This window comes from Urocampus carinirostris, chromosome 1, assembly GCF_059441175.1.
Source record: "Urocampus carinirostris isolate Australia breed hairy pipefish chromosome 1, RoL_Ucar_1.0, whole genome shotgun sequence".
NCBI classification, from domain to species: domain Eukaryota; kingdom Metazoa; phylum Chordata; class Actinopteri; order Syngnathiformes; family Syngnathidae; genus Urocampus; species Urocampus carinirostris.
The window spans coordinates 40,959,728-40,981,475 of NC_142349.1; the positions used below are offsets into that span (position 1 = coordinate 40,959,728).

General features: G+C 43.8%; 1 protein-coding gene and 1 pseudogene across 1 annotated transcript in view; one reads left to right on the top strand and one right to left on the bottom strand.

Annotated features, from left to right (window-relative positions):
- Window positions 1–19,355, bottom strand: part of rai1 (retinoic acid induced 1) — a 96,813-nt gene extending 77,458 nt beyond the window's left edge. The window contains exon 1 of the mRNA XM_088339141.1: window positions 19,135–19,355. The gene's annotated coding sequence lies outside the window, so the exon portion shown is untranslated. The remainder of the gene's footprint in view (window positions 1–19,134) is intronic.
- Window positions 1,217–1,306, top strand: LOC148374656 (U2 spliceosomal RNA; annotated as a pseudogene).
- Window positions 19,356–21,748: the final 2,393 nt, after the last annotated feature.

A 21,748-nucleotide genomic window follows, 5' to 3' on the forward strand; every position in this document is an offset into this window, starting at 1 on the left:
ACCATTTCTTGCGTTTTTACGAATGCGTTTTTTTCCCTTCCCGGCAAATACGTATGCCCCCGCTCTGGCGAGAGACATCACAGAGGTCTTTGGTGTCCCGCCGTGGTCCTCGCACCCTCCGCCTGATTTTCAGGCCCTACAACAGTAGCAATTAGCCAGGTTCTGACTGCAAATCTGGCGCACCTTTGAGCTGCAGATCGCAGGCCAAAATGGAAGCCGCTTCTGACGTCTCTGCTGTTTTGTTTGTGTTTTTTGCCTCCTGCTCTGTGAAGGCTTTGGTAATTCAGCAGAGCTCAGCGTGTGATGTGCAGCTCGATTTGGATGTATGTGTGTGTGGGTGGCTGTTTCGTGTGTACGCGGAGAAATGCTAATGTAGGTCAGCCTGCGAAACAAAAATAAATGAAAAGAATGGAAAAGCACAGATTTAGACCGTCAAATATCTATAAATTATGTAAGCCGGAAGTCAGATCATGAGAGTCAATTTAAAGAAAAAAATCATACATTTTCCTGGTCGCCTAATAAAGTGCAATACAATTATTTTTCATTACTTACTACATTTCCTGGACAACAAAGCGCATCCAAGGCCAGAAATTTGAAAGTGTGCCTTATCACCCAATACGGCTTATATACAGCAGGGTATAATCGAGCTTAAGATTTATAGTATTCTTTTATATTGGCGCAATGCTTATTCAACTGTCAAACATCACTGGCCCAAAAATCTATACATTGTATACACAAGGATTCAAAACCAGGTTGTTGTGGTAACCACGCCTAAATTTTACTTCAAGACCTGCAGTAAAACAGTTGACAAACAAGTATTAGACGTTATCTCATCATCACACTATTTTTAACCAAGGTTCCAGAAACACTTATTTACGTAGTGCATTCTGATAAGTTAAAGAGTCTCTCCACATCTTCACTTGTGCGACGATAACTTTACGTAGGACAAACAGAAAACACAAAGTCTGCATAATAATATCCAAGTTCTTTTACGTATTAAACTAAGAGGTTATTGATGCACAGGTGAAACAATAGAGACTGTTTAACCTATTAGAATGCATTATGCAAATCAGTGTTTCTTGCACCATAGGTAATAATTGTGTGATGATGAGATAAGGTCTCATGCCTTTTCATATATCAGTTGTACCACTGGTGGTTTAGTGGTTAGGTATCGGTGCCCTCATCATTCTGAGAGTAAGAGTCCCGACTCCTAGGCTTTGATTTTTGCATTCCGGAGATGGAATAAGAGCTTGCTCTGTCCACTCCACGCACCGGCCCGGTATTGCAGTACCTCCGGGAACGGTGCATTCGCAATGATCGCAACAAGGCTTTAGGGCTAGGAACTTAGCTTGGCCTTTTAGCTGAGAGTAAGTGTCCCGGCTCCTAGGCTTTGTAGCGTATTATGAACTGACCGATAACGGATAATGAATAATGAATAACGAAGATAGATAAATAACCCTTAAACCCCCCCCCTCATCATTCTAATATTGTGGCCTTAGTGCATCACTGATTGAGAAATATCCTGAGATCCAATACCCTTGGTTTAAAAATGCCGTGAGTAAGAAACAGCACGGTGAACTTTTGTCAAGCCTGGTGTTTCATTTTTCTGTATTTATTTCCACTTAAAATAAACTGCACTTGTGCAGCCTCGAGCCATTATCCCAATCCCATATTGCTGCATGACGAACAGGCAGAGTGCACTTTTGTCAGGCCTGGCTGTTCCTTTTTTCATTTCTTTCTGCCTAAAATGAACAGCACACATGCAACCACGATCAATTATCCCCAATCCCATATTGCTGCAAGCCAGCAGAAGGTACTTGTGTTAAGTGGCATGCCGTTTGGTCACGCCTAAAACGAAGTGCAAGGTTGTGTCTGCAATCCATTTATCCTGCTCTTGCTTTCTTCTGGTTAGCCGAGCACGGGAGTCTTTCTTTGGTCTAATATTACTCTTTCAACATTTTGGGTTGCCAGACCCCTACCAAGTAGCTTATGTTATATAATTTTTGATGAAAAATGAATTGTAAGACCGGAGACCTTTTTAGTGAAGGATAAATCATATTTTGCAGGAAAAAAAAGCACAGATGTGAAGCTCAAGGCCCAGATTTGGACTTTCACTTGTATTTTGTATGCTGCAAATCATGTTTCTTCACATTTCAAAAACAATAATTATTCCATCCATCCATTCATCCATCCATCCATTCATCCATCATCCATCCATCATCTTCCGCTTATCCGGGGTCAGGTCGCTGTGGCAACAGCCTTAACAGGGAAGCCCAGACGTCCCTATCCCCAGCCACTTCATCCAGCTCATCCGACAAGATCCCGAGGCGTTCAGCCTAGAGACATAGTCTCTCATCCCCTGGGCCTCCTGCCGGTGGGACATGCCTGGAACACCCCCAAGGGAGGCGTCCAGGAGGCATCCTTATCAGATGCCCGAGCCACCTCAACTGGCTCCTCTCAATAATTATTTCCCATGGAACAGGTTACTGATTTGAGACCGGGTGTTGGCCCGGAGAGGGATGGGCGCCGCCAGGCTGTACTTGCCCAAGACAGAACACAGGAAATGGTGCCCGTGGGTCAAAACGGACGGCACGGCGGATGGGTGGTTAGCGTGCAGCCCCACTGTGCAGAACTTCAGGGTTCAGGTCCTGTAACCACAACCTCCCGGTGTGGAGTTTGCATGTTATCCCCATTTCTGCATGGGATTCCTCTGGGTTCTCCGGTTTCCTCCCACATTCCAAAAACGTTCAAGTCAGGTTAATTGGCCTGTCCAAATTGTCCCTAGGTGTGAATGGCCCAGTGAATGGTTGTCTGTCTTTGTGTACCCTGCGACTGGCTGACAACCAGTTCAGGGATTCCCTTGCCCACTGCCCTAAGATGGCTGGGATGGGCTCCAGCACCCCCGCAACCCTAGTGAGGATAAGCAGTGCAGATAATGTATGGATGGATTGGGTCAAAACTTTATTCTACCCACAATTATTATGATAAGTTTTCATTGCAACACAAAAAGTAGCATATAATAATAATAATAATAATAATAATTTCCTTGTATTATCATTCTGTGTAACAATGTACACAGAACGAAATGTCGATTGCACCTGACCCGTTGTAGCGAGCCGATGCAGCCGCAGCCAACAGAGGGCGCCGCCGACCACTTTTTAAGTCTTAGGAATGACTCGGCCGGGGCGCGAACCACCGACCTCCCAGTCTCAAAGCGCCTTACCATCTTCACACTTTCTTGAATAATTTGTAAAAGTAAAACCAACACACACTGAATACATTTGACAAAAGATATACATTCATAAAAATGATAATGAATTAGTTAAAAGAATACAATTGTCTTCTATTTGGGAGGAAAATGAAATCGGACAAATAGTTAATGTTAGGAATGCAAATAAGTCTACAATTTCTTCCCTTAAATAATTCCAAACAGAAATTAATTATCGAAATTGTTGGTTATTTGTTGATTGCCTCTGTATTCCATCACTACTGTTTTGTAATGATGATGGAGGTCAATTTTCATTGATTTGGCTATTAGTGCAGTATTTTTGGTTAATATTATACTTTTATAAGTAAGGTTATCTTGAAAGACTTCTCAATTGTAAGCTCAGCTTTCCAACCTTGTTTGGCATTGACAACGCGGAGGAAAATTGCTGGCCCCCCATCCTCGTGACCCACAGGCCTACCGTTTGCTGGTGCGGCTGAAAAAAAAACAAACAAATTGGCCACCAAAATTAGCACCTGGAAACAGCCCTGAGCCTTCAGGCTCTTCGGCACGGTTGCTATGGAGGCTAATTCACAAATGCCGTGCTTACTTTGCGAGAATTGCAAGAAGGCAGTCGAGCAAATGGCGCATATGCTTCTACGTGGCCAAGCCAACGCTTAGACTGCGAGCATGCAACCTAGCAACCGCGCAAGATGGGATGGCGCTAATGCTCCTCAAACGTTTGGCACATCAAAGCAAACAACTGGAGGTGGGGGTGTGCAGGCGGAGGGTAGGCAGAGCTATGTTAGCAGTCCGCTGCTGTCCCTCAAGGTCAGTTAACACTCCATCGCTTTTGTTTCGGTTTCCTAAGAACCAATTGGACCTTTTTCGAACCCAAATTGGGTACGAAAACATACATCCAGCCAATGATTTTGCACAGATCTTTTTGGATATATTTAGCTTTTCATAATTTGTGTTAGCGCAATAAAAGCTCAGTAAGGCCCAGCGATGTCAGAGACTGTTTACTGTTGTCGGTGTGTTTCTTCGTTTCGTTTGCACCATGTTATCTCTTCATGTGCCCTTTTGGGTTACATTATTTAACTCAATAATTGCCAGATGGGAAGTGCTGGATAATTTTTGCCATTTTGACTCATTTTTGAAGGCCTGCAAAAAATTTTGTTCAGTAGCTATATAGACATAGCAAAAGAAAGCTTACAAAAAATATGTTTGTAGCTTTTATCATTGCTCAATCATCAAAAGTTGAACATTGCTGAGTTACTTGAAAATACTTGTTTCCAATAAAACGTATGAGAAAATGGCTTTTTTTGAAAAGCAGAACTTTCACTTCGGTGCTTTTTTTGTTGCATTTGTGATACTACAAACCTAAAAAAATGCCTTCCATTAACAGACAGCATTTTCCTTGCTAAATGTAATTGCATGAACAGTGAAATATGCAAGAACTTTTCAGCCCCTGATGTTTCCAATGACGTGATCAAGCGATTATGGTCACTCGGGAACCACCCTCAAACTCTCGATTGCTGGATAGAGGAAGCAAAGCAACATGAGGAAGTGGGGGCTACTCGATGCTTGGACAAAGATCTGATCAAAGCCATTCCTGCTTTATAGTGGTGATTTGACATACTGAAATCATTTCCAAAGGCTTGATACTTACTGATCAGCAGCGACCAATTAAAAAAACACGTTCTTACGTTATGGCACTCAGGGACAATGCTTCTGAAAAGCTGTTTTTTGAAGATTCTGGTGACGAGTACGATTTTTTGTTTTGTTTTCACATTCTCTCTCAGATTCCTGATGATTAACTGGCTTTTAGTGATGTGTAGTGAAGTTTTTGTCTGATGAGGCACAGTCAGATTGAAAAATAAATTGACCTACATCTTATTCATCATTTAATTGGTAGTGCAGACAAGCAATGTATAAACTGTAGCATAGAAAAAATATGTTTCATTGTCTTGCATTCACTTAGAAATAAAGTCTATGTGCAGCTCCCTTTGAATGGAAGCGTTAATAGATAGGCAATCATACATTATTAAAAATTTCATGAAACACAAAAGAATTCCTGGGTGGCTTGACTTGATATTTGAATTCTAATATTATCACTAATTCCATTGTTTGGGGCTAAGGTGTGAAACAAATCAGAGTATTTGGTCCTACTACAGCCCCCTTCCATGAGACAAGAGAATTGTGTGCCTCATTCTACATCCGTAGACGCTCAGCACAATAATGTCGTACTACTAATTGTATTGATAATACTCATGGTAGAAACCAAAATGTATGCATGTCATTGATTGCAATTCTTGTTTTGTAAATGGGGCGGTGCATGTTATTTTGGAGATGTATAAATGTAGCAAGGCTGGTGTTGTCTGGCAGGTATCTGACCAGGAAGGGCAAAGGATTTTGACTGCTATGCTACGTTAACAAGGAAGCTGGTTCATTGTTGTCTGTCCCTTTTGCTCATGCCTCCTTTATCATCAACATTTTTTTAACAAACGTTAAGTACAATGAAGCTGATGTTTTAGTTAATATGAAGACTGTTGTAAATATTCTTAGTTTAGATCATATTAAATCAACAGTAAGAATCTCCAGTCACTTCAGGTAACAACTAGCATGTCTGCCGAGGTCCACCTGGCATACAAATAACTAGTTCAGTATTGGACAGAACTACTTTAATGCAGATAATAATGAAAGTTCTGCAATTTTTAAAAACAAAATACAAACAGTTGAGGTTAAAGGAGTAATAACTTTAACCACTGAATAAATATAACAATTTAATACATTTTTAGTTTTATTACTCCATGATGACAGGTTGACTGTGCCTTACCTACCTCCCTTGACTGCAAGTCACTACTGGCTTTAAATATCAAAGAAAATCAGGGGGGGAATAGGCAATTGCCTATTGTGCCACTTCTAAAAATTGGGCTTTGTTCAAGCTGAGAGCGACTTTTTCTTACTAATTAGAGCAAAAATAATCCAGTTTGATATGCACATAAACATACCATGTTATTACTAATAGAGCTAAAAAATACAGTGGCATGCGGAACTATTTGGCCCTCTTAAACTTTGCGAAATTTTGCCACATTTCAGACTTCAAACATCAAGATATAAAACTGTAATTTCTTGTGAAGCATCAACAATAAGTGGGACACAATCATGAAGTGGAACACTCTCTATTGGATATTTTAAACTTATTTAACAAATAAAAACCAAAAAGTTGGTGTGCAAAATTATTCAGCCCCTTTACTTTCAGTGCAGCAAACTCCAGAAGTTCAGTGAGGATCTCTGAAGGATTTAATGTTGATCTAAATGACTAATGGTGATAAATGGGAATCCACCTGTGTGAAATCAAGTCTCTGTTTGAATGCACCTGCACTATGATAGTCTCAGAGGTCTGTTTAAAGAGCATAGAGCATCATAAAGAACAGGGAACAAACCAGGCAGGTCCGAGATACTGATATGGAGAAGTTTAAAGCTAGATTTGGATGCAAAAAGATGTGCAAGCAATAATAATGAAATGCAAGGAGTATCAGACCATTGCAAATCTACCAAGATCGGGCCGTCCCCCTAAACTTTCAGCTCATACAAGGAGACAACTGATCAGATATGCAGCCAAGAGGACCATGATCACTCTGGATGAACTGCACAGGTCTACAGCTGAGGGGGAAGAATCTGTCCATACGACAATAATCAGTCGTATACTGCACAAATCTGGCCTTTATGGAAGAAAGTCAAGAAGGAAGCCATTTCTCAAAGATATCCATAACAAGTGCTACAAGCCACCTGGGAGACACACCAAACATGTGGAATAAGGTGCTCTGGTCACATGAGACCAAAATTGAACTTTTTGGCAACAATGCAAGACGTTATGTTTGACGTAAAAGCAGCAGAGCTCATCACCCTCATTGCACCATCCCCACAGTCAAACATGGTGGTGGCAGCATCATGGTTTTGGGCCTGCTTTTCTTCAGCAGGGACCGGGAAGATGGTTAAAATTGATGGGAAGACGGATGGAGCTAAATACAAGACCATTCTGGAAGAAAACCTGATGGAGTCCGGGACAGAGATTTGTCTTCCAACAAGACATTGATCCAAAACATAAAGCAAAAGCTACAATAGAATGGTTCACCAAAAACACATCAAGGTGTTAGAATGGCCAAGTCAAAGCCCAGACCTCAATCCACTTGAGAATCTGTGGAAAGAACTGAAAACTGCTGTTGACAAACACTTTCCATCCAACCTCACTGAGCTCGAGCTGTTTTGCAAGGAGGAATGGGCAAAACTATCAGTTTCTCAATGTGCAAAACTGATACAACCGTGCCGAAGAGCCCCAAGCGACTTGTAGCTGTAATCGCAGCAAAAGGTGGTGCTACAAAGTATTAACTCAATGGGGCTGAATAATTTAGTAAACCCACTTTTTCTTTTTTTATCTGTTAAAAAAGTTTAAAATATCCAATGAATTGTGTTCCATTTCATGATTGTGTCCCACTTATTGTTGATTCTTCACAAGAAATTGCAGTTTTATATCTTTTTGTTTGAAGTCTGAAATGTGGCAAAAGGTCACAAAGTTCAAGGGGCAAAATAGTTTCGCAAGGCCACTGTTTTTTACAAAAATATCACAATGACCCAGCACTATTGAGCTATTTTCAGAACGGGTCCACAAGCACCTCAGCTGTCCTCATAGGGCACCAAGGTTGGAGACCCCTGCTGTAGGCTTCTATGGTTATTTTCTTTTTTTATATCTTCTTAGACTTAAACTAATAGAAATACAGCACACAATTTTAATATATATATATATATAAATATATATATAATATATATATATATATATATATATATATATATATATATATATATATATATATATATATATATATATATATATATATATATATATATATATATATATATATATATATATATATATATATATATATATACTATTAAGAAAATAAGCACACTTTACTGGTGGTGGACATCTTTTGATCATGCCAATTCTTCAACAGTCTGTATTTGATAACAGCAATTTGCATCACATAGCAACTGTGGCATGTTTGCTAAAGCAGTTTTCTTTGAAAAACAACCTGGAATCGGTCAAGGCCATGATTGGAAAGAGCTGAATGCAATCTCCATCACCAAAAACCGGACATGTTGTTTCAGGTGAAGGTAACGTTCCTCACCACCATCTTGTTCATTACGCCCTAATGAGACACATTTGATCGGAAACTCTTCATTAAGCTGAGATGCTCCTAAAAACAGCTGGGTGCCAGTTTTTTTTCTACCCGTCTATTAGCAAGTGCCATTGTGAAGCATGCTTTTCAAGGGGAATGAGAAAAAACTGAGAAAAAAAGCTCTGAATGAAACTATGCTTCCTTTCTTTCTAAGTTCCTTGTATCCTTCATTCATTTATTCCATCCAATGCTTCCCCACAACCTGTCTTCAATCTCTCCTCTGATGAAAAAGAAAGAAACAAGTTCCCAATTGTTATCAAAATTGAATACAAAATGTTTTCTTTGAAACATCCATCCATCGATTATCTGCACCACTTATCCTCAGTAGGGTCACGGGGATGCTGGAGCCCATCCCAGCTACCTCGGGCAGTGGGCAGGGAACACCCTGAACTGGTTGCCAGCCAGTCGCAGGGCACCCAGGGACAGACAATTCACTCGCTCATTCACACCTAGGAACAATTTGGACCGGTCATTTAACCTGACAGGCATGTATTTGGAATGTGGGAGGAAACCGGAGTGCCCGGAGGAAACGCACGCAAGCACGGGGAGAACATGCAAACTCCACTCAGGAGGTTTGATCTCACGACTTGAGAACTGTGCAGCACACACGTTAACCACTGCGCCGCTGTGCTGCCCTTTTTAGACATAAAAACATAAAATAACAAAATGTAAAAATGACCCAATTGTACATCAGCGCTGTGCTTGATTTCCAACATAGTGGGCAACATTTTATTAGGCAGGCTATGGCCTGGGGTCTATTTATGGACCGCCAAACATTTTTCAGCAAATTGCAGAATATATATATTTAAAAGTGTTTTCACTTTTAACATATTTTAAAAACACTTTAGAACCTTTTAACTTATTTACCAGCAGCCCTATTAACATTGATCACTGGGCTGCATAGGACTGTTAATGAAAAATTGAATGTTGAGGTAAAAAGAAAAACATTTTTGGAATGCAATTAGACAAAATGCCATGTGTTCGTAATTCATTACAGATTAACTGAAATATTGCAAGTCGTCTGTTGATTACGGCGAAAACTATATATCCCATTTCAAAATAATATCAGGAATCGTGTTTCAAAATATTCGAATATCATGAAAAAGTAAATTAGGCTCCAAGCCACTGAGGGCAGTGAATGAAATAGATTCCTGAGTACGCATATCATATTTTTGAATTTTAAAATGAAAACTATTTTCTACAAATTATTATCCCAAACAAATTATTTAGAAACCTGGTTTCGGTTTAAAACATAGTGAACTCTATTTCTGCGTGTCTTGTGTACAGGATTTGCTCATACACGGCTAGCCAAAGGGATAGACTAACCTATTTATGGATAGATGCAACTGTGGCTTTTACTAGAGATGGATCCACTTGGGGCATCTTCGTTGTGCTGGCAGAAAATAATATCGAAATGTGCTCTTTTTGCAGGTAAACTGGATTTTCTGTGTATAATTCATCTCTATACCATAAATCCCACAGCATTTTGGTGCATGAAAATATACGAAATGAGGTCAACTGCGAGCAAGCAATCAGACTATGTGCGTATACATGCATGAGTGATTGGAAACTTTAACAGAGTTTGTTCACCTTTTTATGGACGAATTCAAGCACTTTTTAAGCACCTGGAAGGCCATTAAAAAAAAAAAAATCGGTACCTTCAAAGGAAAAAAATCGAGCGTCGATCACAAGAACATTTTTTGTTGTTGTTGACTTTGATGACCAAAATGAAGTCGCTATCTCGATGCTAGCACATAGATTGTGCTATTTTTAGCTATTCCTATCTATGATGTAAAATGATTTATGTCAATGAGCTGGTATAAACTGACACGAATGCTGCTATTCTGCTTCAACAATGCACGTGCAGCTTGGCTACGTTGCACTTGTTTACAAACAAGGAATGGGCTCTATAGGTGTTAGGGTAATAATTGAGTTCAATACGGAAGACAAAAAAAGTACTATAAGTTGAAAACAGAAAAATGAAGGTACATGGTAAAATGGTAAATGGTCTGCATTTATATAGCGCTTTTCAAGTCAATGAACACTTCCCAAAGCGCTTTACAGTGTGCTTCACACTTACCCATTCACACACACTCACACACACTCACACACCAATAGCGGCTGATCTTTTGCTTTTTGTTTTACTAATGTTTTGCATGTTTTTCATACATTGATTAAAAATATAATTGTAAATAGTTATTGTGTTCAGAAGACCCCTAATGATGAGAGAAAACTTTGGTCCTCGATTTCCCTCGCCCGGACGCGGGTTACCGGGGCCCCCTTCTGGAGCCAGGCCTGGATGTGGGGTCCGCTGGCGAGCGCCTGGTGGCCGGACCCTTACCCACGGGGGCCGGCCGGGCACAGCCCGAAGGGACGACGTGGGACCCTCTTCCCATGGGCTCACCACCTGTAGGAGGGGCCAAAGGGGTCGGGTGCGCAGAGAGCTGGGTAGCAGCCAAGGGAGGGGTCCTTGGCGCGACGATCCCCGGCTACAGAAACTGGCTTTTGGGACATGGAACGTTACCTCTCTGGCAGGGAAGGAGCCCGAGTTGGTGCGTGAGGTTGAGAAATTCCGACTAGATATAGTCGGACTCACCTCTACGCACGGCTTGGGCTCTGGTACCAGTCCTCTCGAGAGGGGTTGGACTCTCTTCCACTCTGGAGTTGCCCGTGGTGAGAGGCGCAGAGCCGGTGTGGGCATATTAATTGCTCCACGGCTCGGCGCCTGTACGTTGGGGTTCACCCCGGTAGACGAGAGGGTAGCCTCCCTCCGCCTTCGGGTGGGGGGACGGGTCCTGACTGTTGTTTGTGCTTATGCACCAAATAGCAGTTCGGAGTACCCACCCTTCTTGGGGTCCTTAGAGGGTGTGCTTGAGAGCGCGCCCCCGGGAGACTCCCTCGTACTGCTGGGAGACTTCAACGCTCACGTGGGCAATGACAGTGAGACCTGGAAGGGCGTGATTGGGAAGAACGGCCCCCCTGACCTGAACCCGAGTGGTGTTTCGTTATTGGACTTCTGTGCTCGTCATGGTCTGTCCATAATGAACACCATTTTCAGACATAAGGGTGTCCATATGTGCACTTGGCACCAGGACACCCTAGGCCGTAGTTCGATGATCGACTTTGTCATCGTTTCGTCGGACCTGCGGCCGCATGTTCTGGACACTCGGGTGAAGAGAGGGGCGGAGCTGTCAACTGATCACCACCTGGTGGTGAGTTGGCTTCGATGGTGGGGGAAGATGCCGGCCCGACCCGGCAGACCCAAGCGTGTTGTGAGGGTCTGTTGGGAACGGCTGGCAGAATCTCCTGTCAGAAGAAGTTTCAATTCACACCTCCGGCAGAACTTCGCCCATGTCCCGAGGGAGGCGGGGGACATTGAGTCCGAGTGGACCATGTTCCGCGCCTCCATTGTCGAGGCGGCTGATCGGAGCTGTGGCCGCAAGGTAGTCGGTGCCTGCCGCGGTGGCAACCCTCAGACCCGTTGGTGGTCACCGGCGGTGAGGGATGCCGTCAAGCTGAAGAAGGAGTCTTATCGGGCCTTCCTGGCCTGTGGGACTCTGGAAGCAGCTGGCAGGTATCGGCTGGCCAAGCGGAATGCGGCTTTGGCGGTTGCCGAGGCAAAAACTCGGGCATGGGAGGAGTTTGGCGAGGCCATGGAAGCCGACTTCCGAACGGCTTCGAGGAAATTCTGGTCCACCATCCGACGTCTTAGGGGGAGGAAGCGGTGTGCCATCGACACTGTGTATAGTGCCGATGGGGCGCTGCTGACCTCGACCCGGGACGTTGTGAATCGGTGGGCGGAGTACTTCGAAGACCTCCTCAATTCCACCGGCACGTCTTCCTCTGGGGAAGCAGAGCCTGAGGACTCTGGGTTGGGCTCTCGTATCACTGGGGTTGAAGTCACCGAGGATGTCAAAAAACTCCTCGGTGGCAGGGCCCCGGGGGTCGATGAGATCCGCCCAGACTTCATTAAGGCTCTGGATGTTGTGGGCGTGTCATGGTTGACGCGCCTCTGCAACATCGCGTGGACATCGGGGACAGTGCCTCTGGACTGGCAGACTGGGGTGGTGGTTCCCGTCTTTAAGAAGGGGGACCGGAGAGTGTGTTCCAACTACAGGGGAATCACACTTCTCAGCCTCCCTGGTAAGGTCTATTCAGGGGTACTGGAGAGGAGGGTCCGCCAGGAAGTCGAATCTCGGATTCAGGAGGAACAGTGTGGTTTTCGTCCTGGCCGTGGAACACTGGACCAGCTCTATACACTCTTCAGGGTCTTTGAGGGTGCATGGGAGTTTGCCTGTCCGGTCTACATGTGTTTTGTGGACTTGGAGAAGGCATTCGACCGTGTTCCTCGGGAGGCCCTGTGGGGGGTGCTTCGGGAGTATGGGGTACCGCACAGTCTTATCCGGGCTGTGCGGTCCCTGTATGCCCGGTGCCAGAGTCTGGTCCGCATTGCCGGCAATAAGTCGGATTCGTTCCCGGTGAGGGTTGGGCTCCGCCAGGGCTGCCCTTTGTCACCGATTCTGTTCATAACTTTTATGGACAGAATTTCTAGGCGCAGCCTTGGCGGGGATGGAGTCCGGTTTGGGGGCCTCAGCATTGCGTCACTGCTTTTTGCAGATGACGTGGTGCTGTTGGCTTCCTCAGCCCGTGATCTTCAGCTCTCGCTGGAGCGATTCGCAGCCGAGTGTGAAGCGGCCGGGATGGGGATCAGCACCTCCAAGTCCGAGGCCATGGTTCTCAGTCGGAAAAGGGTGGTATGCTCCCTCCGTGTCGGGGAGGAGGTCTTGCCCCAAGTGGAGGAGTTCAAGTATCTTGGGGTCTTGTTCACGAGTGAGGGTAGGATGGAACGGGAGATCGACAGACGGGTCGGTGCAGCGTCTGCCGTCATTCGGACCCTTTACCGGTCTGTCGTGGTGAAGAGGGAGCTGAGCCGAAAGGCAAAGCTCTCGATCTACCAGTCGATCTACGTTCCTACCCTCACCTATGGTCATGAACTTTGGGTCATGACCGAAAGAACTCGATCCCGGATACAAGCGGCCGAAATGAGTTTCCTCCGCAGGGTGGCTGGGTTCTCCCTTAGAGATAGGGTGAGAAGCTCAGTCATCCGGGAGGGACTCGGAGTAGAGCCACTGCTCCTCCGCGTTGAGAGGAGCCAGTTGAGGTGGCTCGGGCATCTAATAAGGATGCCTCCTGGACGCCTCCCTCGGGAGGTGTTCCGGGCATGTCCCACCGGCAGGAGGCCCCGGGGGCGGCCCAGGACACGTTGGAGAGACTATGTCTCTCGGCTGGCTTGGGAACGCCTCGGGGTCCCGTCGGATGAGCTGGAGGAAGTGGCTGGGGATAGGGACGTCTGGGCTTCCCTTTTAACGCTGCTGCCCCCGCGACCCGACCTCGGATAAGCGGAAGACAATGGATGGATGGATGGATGGATAGTTATTGTTTTGCATTTTATCATTTTTTATAACACTAAAGAGTTAATAATTGTTCATTTGTATTTTATCCTTTTCATGTTCGTGGATTTTATTTTGTTGTTCCACTTTAAATTGGTTGAGTGTGTAATAGGCTAAAATTGTTTTGTATTTTTTTCTTTTTTTTAAGATCTGTGAATATTTTATTTTTTTTTCATGCGTTTTTCAGGAATCCCCTGAAAATCGTACAAAATTAGTATTTACAAAATAATTTGTTGCTTAATGTTTTGTTATATGTAATATTATATCATTAAAAAATAAAAAAAAATCTGAGGAGCCGCTTGTGAGCCGAGCCAAAAGAGAGGGTTTTGTAAATGGAGCTGTCCTGTTGGGTGCTACTAGTAGCGGGTGGTGCCGCTTCACATGACAACGCTATAATGACAAGCCAACAGAGCAGGCGTGTCAGCATCATTTTACGCACTTTTTTTAAGTGCATGGTTTATCCAGTCGGACTGCCAAGAACCATGGCAATGCCAACAATTTCAAGCATTTTCAAACACTTCGCTCAAAATTAAAGCATTTTATCAACCCAAAAAACATAACATTAAAATTCAAGCATTTTCAAGGATTTTAAGCACTCGTACGAACCCTGTTTTAGGAATAACCTAACCATTGCAATTAGAAAACTCATGTGTCGTGGCACCTTAATTAAATTACTGCGCATTAACATGGCTTTACATGATCAGAATGCTGTCAATGTTCTCTTCACAATCGGTTACTGGCTGCATGTACCTATAATTTGTATTTTAAAACCTCCAACTTCCCTGACTGTCCACTACGTTTTCAGACGTTTAAAACAGAATGAACCAATTAAAGACGTTTGCGGGATGATCAGCAAATAAGATCAAATTTTCCTCTGTTCCATTGCGTCTAAATGTTTCAGTGCTCCTGATTGGCCCTGTTTGCGTCAAGGCTTTTCTCTAATCAAGATTAGACAGCCTCTTCCCAACCCCCAGCCCCTATTTTAGCTTTGCAATCCTCCATCTCGCCTGCTTAGAGCAATCACCTAAAAAAAAAAGAAAGATGAATAATAACGGGAGTCTTGGTAATTATTCAGCTGTCTTCTTTCTGTGACGGAAAGGTGAAGAAAAGTTAAACGAAGGAAGTGCAGCCGGCAAACGCCAATTTTGGTTGCCCTTTACTGAGACACACACATAAATGTGCACACTGAAGGCAAAGTCTGTCTAATAGGCCAGTGCAGGAAACATTTTTGATCCTATTTCTCAATAGCCCAACATGCATTGCCGTGAGTGAAATCCCAAGAAAAGTAAAGATCACTTATAGAGATTCCCAAACAGGATGTTTTTCCATTTGGGCACAGAACGTGTAATGGTGCTCCCCTTTTATGCAAATATGATGCAAAATATTCCACGTGGATTAAAAAGTTTAGTCTTAGAGTGGACCCATCAGAGTTGTTTTCTGTAGAGCTGTGATGTCATTTAAAAAGCACTTTCAAAATGGCGAATCCCATTAACACATCATGTGAGACGAGCTCCAAAAGAGACACAGATTGTAGTGAACAAAGTTTCTCTGACCCCAATTTCATGGCTGATTATGACGAAGAATGTTCCTGATAAATATGTCCATGGAAACAAAGTTATAGTGCAGGAGAATTAGATATGGCGCTGTACCAATTCGAAGCAGTGGTTAAGGCAAGTGACGAAGACAGACTTGGCATTCGTTACGACGAGGGCAGTAGGAGTGATCGTTTCTGAACAAAGATCGGTAGGTTGTGTAAAAAACCTTTCTTCTGCGATAGTGTTTGATCAAATTACCAGTTTCTATTCCTTTTTCTTTGAGGTTATTTATCAAAAATAGAAGAGGCTAATTTGTCATTTCCTCAAATATGCGAGTCACAGAGAGATTTTACAGTCAGTACAGCCAAAGGCTTCAGTCTTGCCTTGTAACCCGTCTCATTTTCAAGACTGCAGATTTCCTTGAAGCAATCTTCCTCGAAATTCGCCGAGCACGACCACGACCACACTTGGGCGTTCTTTATGAATTTTAACCAATTTCTTGCCAAATGTAATTGTTCAGCTATCAAAAAGGTCTAACGCTGCGAGCCGTACCATTACTGCATCCACATATTCGACCCACATCCGATACAACGCTTTGGCATTCTCCACAAAAATGACTGAACTTTGCTCAAAACACTGGTAACATCTTTGACTAATTAACCCGTAAAACAATATGGCAACTGACTTGCAAGTAGAGGCAAGATCAGGCCTAAATAAACGAGCCCCACCCGCTCAGGCCGCTGGGTATTAAAGCCCGTCCTAGCCCGAGACCAACCAATTAACTTGATTTGAAGGATCAAGCCCGAAGCAAATACACATTTTTACATTTTATTTGTGAGGACTCGGGAGAAGTAGGGGTGATTTTGGCAGGCTCTGCAACCCAGAGTGCCACTGCGAGAGTGACACGCGGATTGTCCCCGAAGAAAAAGAAACACAACAATGACGAGCGTGTCATTAAATCACTGATTCATGAAAGATTAACATTTGTTTGTTTTGAACTTACAGAACAACCAACATGGCAACACATAGAACTGGATTTCAATAACATTTTACCACTGCCATAAACAAGCAGTGCCACTCATTCGTAGAGCAATAGCTACATCTAGTGGTGGTTAACAAATCTTGCATTCAATCACACCACAGGAAGGATAGATAAAAAAGAAAATTCATGGAGAGAGAAACCCGGCCCGAAATCGAACTAAATAATTTACATTTTAGGCCTGACCAGCATTCGGGATCCGGGCCCAAGATCTTAACTCTGCTTGCAAGCATACTGGTGTTACTCTGATGACATCACAGCTCAGGTTGTCAAAGACAAAACAGGTTGTCTTTAAAATGCAATATCTCGGAAAATTATTGGCATACACAGATGTAATGCATAGAAATTCCATGCTAAGACCATGATTTATTTCCCCACATTTTGCATGTTGAAGAATTTGGGATTACCTTTAAAGCTGCTCGACTTCAGAATTCTTCCCCTCCCAAAATCAGCTCCCTTTCATTGTGTTGCATCATGGTGGAAACCCACTTCCATACAAAGGGGACGAAGACATGAACAGAAAAACAATGGAGAGATAGTTCTGGGTCTCACACACACATACACAAGCCCTACCCACGTGCACATACACGCAAACACACACAAAGTGAAAGAAAAGTTGAGTCAGCACAAAAATTTGCTTCAGTATCTGAAAACATCACCAGCCCAAGGGCAATTCAAGGCAAAAATGGGACTTCCATTCTTACATAGGTGAGCTGTCCTTGAAGTCTTTGTGTGTGATTCACCTGTCTCAGACTCTCAATTTACACCAGACTCTCACTTTTACACTTTTGCCCGCTTGTCACCACGTTGCAACTCACAAAAACCCTCAAAATCGTGCTATCTGTTCCTACCCCTGACACACACAAGTGCACACGCCCTCTCAATGTCCTCAAGGCGAGCGAGGACGTCGGAAGCATCCGTTTAAGTGAGTGGTGACACTGCAGTAGGGGTGGGCGATAACTGGAATTTTGGTATCAATCCAATCCAAGTCAATACCTGGTAGTATCGATCAACATCGATCTGATACCACATCTGATGCCTATCCTTTATCTTGGATAAGGGAACCCTCCCATTGGATTAGTTTATAATTATGATGAACACAGCACAAAGATATTAGACTCATTATATATATATATATATATATATATATATATATATATATATATATATATATATATATATATATATATATATATATATATATATATGTCTTGCACACTACGCTACTCCGTCTCCCTGCATAGGAAACGTTTGACATTGTTAAAAATGAATAAAAATATTTCAGAACAAGATGGCTCTGCGGATGGGTGTTTAGTGCGCAGCCCCACGGGGGCAGATGTCCACGGTTCAATTCCAGCGACCACAGTGTGGAGTTTGTATGTTCTTCCATGTCAGGTTAATTGCCCAGTCCAAATTGTCCTTAGGTGTGAATGAGCGAGTGAATTGTCTGTCTCTGGCTGGCAACCAGTTCAGGGTGTCCCCTGCCCACTGCCCGATGATTGCTGGGATGGGCTCCAGCATCCCCGGGACCCTACTGAGGATAAGCGGTGCAGCTGATGAGATGAGATGAGATAACAAAATCACAAATACTTTACTGTATGACAATGACAACTAGAGAACTAACATACCTTCCGTTACGCAATATTTAATGAAGTAAGTCATACCAATAAAGTGTCAAGAGTCTCCCATTGGCCATGTTGCAATAGTGACAATTGATTCATGGGTTTTGTTCAGGAACAGCAACTCTGCATAGTGAGTTGTTTATGTATTTATGTACATTTGTGGTGTTGCCCAAGTTGCACACGACTTTACCACACAAAATACACGTGACATTTTTCAGGGCTGTGCTTCCTGTTTGCCTCTGGCATTTTTAGCCAATGGTAGGGGTGGGCACATAGATTTGTTCCTCTCTTCTGTCTGGCAGGCAGGATGCAATTGCAGGCCAGATAGGGAGAGTTGTTAAAAGTGTGCCGCGGGTGCGGTGTGGGAGAAAAAAGTGCTGCACTACCATCACTTCATATAGAAGCAGCGCTTTGACAGAATCGGTGGATGACTGAAGTATCGATACCAGGACAATAGTATCTATTCAATCGATTACTTGAGTAGTATTAATAAAATCGATCCAAGTATCAATAAGATCGATACTTGGATCGATTTGCCCACCCCTTACACTGCAGTCTTCCCTTAATAGCTTAACTGCCACATGAACGCAAAAACGCGTACCAATTTGCGTTCTCGCACGCACCATGCACAACAAGCACCAATAGGCTCCAAAATTTCATAAATAGTCTTCCAGGGAGAGCAGTTTCAAGAAAGTCACAATAACGGAAGAATCTCCCCCGCAAATGGGTGTGCGCAAACCTGCGCCTTATGCAATTGCAACGTAAACGCGCTCTGATGACACATGGCCGCACTAGTAATGTTGCATTTGGCACGGAGGGGCTTGCCTGCAGCTCAAAGGTAGAAGTTGTAAGGAACATCTCACTTATCCAGATGTATGTGACATTGCAATAAAACACTGAGCAGTAATTCGAGTTAGCCGAGAGACACAACCTGGAGGACGCACGAACGCACTCACACGTGCTTGGTCAAAATCGTAGCCTGATAAAGAGATTTTAGAAAACAAACAGGAGGAAGCAGAAAGAATGACCATGTTTGCTACCTTTAAAGCGAGAGCCTTAAATGTTCCCGCGATGCTTTCGCGTTGGGCTTCCTTCAAGGTCCGCTGCTGAGACTGCGATGAGCTGAATCGAGCATCAAGCGGCGGAGCCTGCGTGCGCCACTCTCTCCTTCTCCGCTGCTCTCAATCTATCTGCCTCTCTGCCGCTATCTCCCTCTCTTTCTCTCACTCTCACCCTCTCTCTCTCACCCGCCGCTGCTCTCCCTCTGTCTTGCACGCTACGCTACTCCGTCTCCCTCCGCTGCTCTCTCTGTCTCTCTATCCCTACCTTACCCCTCTCTCTCTCTCTCTCCCTCTCTCTCTCACCCCCCACACACACTTGCCCTCTCTCTTTTTCCAGCCTCTGCTCCCTCTCTCTCTCTCTCCCTCTCTCTCTTTCTCTCGCCTACCACTGTTCTCTCTCTCTCTCTCTCTCTCTCTCTCTCTCTCTCTCTCTATCTCTTTCTCTCTCTCGCTTCATCCGCTGCTCTGTCTCCCTCCACTGCTCTCTCTCTCTGTCTCTCTGACCCCCACAGCTGCTACGTCTCCCTCCACTGCTCTCTATCTTTCTCCCTCCGATGCTCTCTCTCCGTTGCTCTTTCTTTACCTCCCCTCCTCGCTCTCCTTCTGTTTCTATCTCTTTCTCTCTCTCTCTCCCCCTCTTCTTCTCCATCTTTCTCTACCTCCGCTGCTCTCCCTCTCTCTCCCTACGTCGTTATCTTTCTCTTTCTCCCACCACTGCTCTCTCTCCCTCCGTCTCTCTCTCTCTCACGCACACACACACTTTTCCCTCTCTCTCTCTCTGCTCTCTCTCTCTCTTCATCCACTACTCTGTCTCCCTCCACTGATCTCTCTCTTTGTCTCTCTGACCCCCACTGCTGCTCCGTCTCCCTCCGCTGCTCTCTATCTCTCTCCCTCCGATGCTCTCTCTCCCTCTGCAGCTCCCTCCCTTTATCTCCCCCCGTTGCTCTTCCTTTACCTCCCCTGCTCGCGCTCCCTCTCCTGCTATCTCTTTCTCTCTCTCTCCCCCTCTACTTCTCCATCTTTCACTACCTCCGCTGCTCTCCCCCTCTCTTCCTACGTTGCTATCTTTCTCTTTCTCCCACCACTGCTCTCTCTCTCTCTCGCTCTCTCTCTCACTCTCTGTCTGCCTCTCTAGCCCACACTCTCTCGTTTTTTTCTTCTCATCTCTCTGTTCATCTCTTACTTTCTTCTCTCTCTTTTTCTTTCTGTCTCTTTCCCTCACCCCATCTTTCTCTCACACTGTGTGTCTTTCTCCCTTTATGTCGTACTCTCTCCCTTTCTCTCTCCCTTTCTCTCTCTCTCCCACTCTGTCTTTACCACACTCCATTCCCCCTCTCTCTCGGAATTACTGTCTCCACCTCTTTTTTTGCCTCTCTTTCTCTTACCCGATCTTCTCTCTCTCTTCTGTCATTTTTCTTGCACCTGGTCTCCAGATATTCTTTCTTACATCAGTCTTCATCAGTCTAGCTCTCCTCTTCTCTCTCTATTACTCACATGCCCTTTTCTTGTCTCATCTGCGTTCACACTCAAACTCTTACTCACTTGCCCATCCTTTTTCTCTTCTTTTTTCACTTGCTTACTCTTTCTTGCTCCCTTGTTTTTTACCTCATCCACTCTCCCTTATTCCTTTTCCGCAGCCCTTACCCCATCCATGGTGAAAGCAAATTGGACAAAGGGGTAGGGACTCTGGGGGATAATAAAGCAATTAGAGGACAGCACCTCTTCCTTCCAGTCGGGCATATATAATGAAATTATCTTGGAGGGTGCTTGGGGTGGCGGGACAGTTTATGGGTTTTCTAAAGCAAATGAGCAAAAATGTACATTATTTTCAGCTAGCGAGCTATCTTCCTACGTTTTAGCAATTTGGCAAACTAACTGGCTTCTTATATATTTTTGCATGCTATCTAGCTAACATTTTACCATTTTTATGTCGGTTATCGAACTACATTTCGGGCTCCTTTCTGGCTAGATATATAGTTTTGTCTTAAGCTTTTGAACAGGGTATTTAGATTGCTTTGAACTCTTTTAGCTAGCTAGCTAGCTTGCTAGCTCCCTGTTAGTTTTTTACCTCTTTATACTAGCTAACTACCCTTTTTCCAGCTTTTTACAATTTTATGCATGGTATCTAGTGAATATTTTACCTTTTTTACTAGTTATCAGGCTAAAAATTAGGCTCCTTTCTATCTAGATATCTAACTTGGTTTTTGAATCCCTATCAGACTATTTAGATGGATTTTACACTTTTAGCTAGTGATCTAGCTCCCTTTTATTGTTTTTACCTCTTTACCTTTTTGGCGATTTAGCAAGCCATCTAGCTAAGTTACTATTTTAGAAATCTCTATCAAACTGGGTGCACTTTGTGCTAATTAGTAACAAAAGTATCTCTCAGTTAAACGTTTCAGTCATATATAGCATGTTTGTGTTTAAGTGGGAAAGTTGATTTAATTTGTATTGCTCACCTTCTGCATTGCCGTGTGCCATCGGTGCCATAACTTGCGGCTGAGTGGAAAGGTGAGCAATCAACCCAAACACAAAAGTGAAAAACAAAGTACCAAAATATGGCAAACAGAACTTCTATCCGACATTAATAATG